The 686-nt window shown below is 36.7% G+C and overlaps 1 protein-coding gene across 1 annotated transcript in view; it reads left to right on the top strand.

The window, feature by feature from the left end:
- Nucleotides 1-686, top strand: part of LOC119588128 (secretin receptor-like) — a gene marked incomplete in the record, with an annotated part of 160,037 nt that overhangs the window by 76,543 nt on the left and 82,808 nt on the right.

Below are 686 nucleotides of genomic sequence, written 5' to 3'. Positions count from 1 at the left end.
ATATTAATCCTTCAGTACATAACTCTTAGGTAACCCGACCTGTTTTATGAGATCATTTATTAATTTTCTCACAGCCTTGTATTTCACACCAATTCTGCTTTCTTGATCATTTCACAGTTACCCTGACCTGCGTTTCATCCGTTTTGCCTTAATTCCTTCACAAGTAGACCAGTTTTCATTTCACATTTATTCTGTTTCTTTAATTTCTTCGCAGATAAATTCGACCAGGATCATCACATCAAAATGATTTCCTTATTTCCTTTACAAGGTAATTTGTTCAGTATCCTAAGCTTCACATCAATTTAATCTCCTTAATTCCCTCGCAGGTAACCTAATCCGGGTTATCACATCCATTTAATCTCCTTAATTCACTCACAGGTAACCTGACCTGTACAATCACATCAATTTAATCTCATTAATTCACTGACAGGTAACCTGACTTGTACAAATCTCCATCCCACCTTTTTCCCCCTTGTTAACGAAATATATCTCTGGTCGTATTTGTCTTCCATTTTACAGGGAAACTGACGTCGCCTAGCTAATTAGCATTTGTAATGAGATCCCTTCATAATATTCTCCAGTTTTACTCACCGATGATAGAATTATTAACGTTGTTCTTTTGTTTTGCCTTTTTTATTGACTTTGTTTTGTGGCTTTGAAGGGTGGAAGGGAGGTAGGGTTGGGGG

This window comes from Penaeus monodon, chromosome 23, assembly GCF_015228065.2.
Source record: "Penaeus monodon isolate SGIC_2016 chromosome 23, NSTDA_Pmon_1, whole genome shotgun sequence".
In the NCBI taxonomy this organism is placed as follows: Eukaryota; Metazoa; Arthropoda; class Malacostraca; order Decapoda; family Penaeidae; genus Penaeus; species Penaeus monodon.
This window is presented reverse-complemented; position numbering and strand designations above follow the sequence as displayed.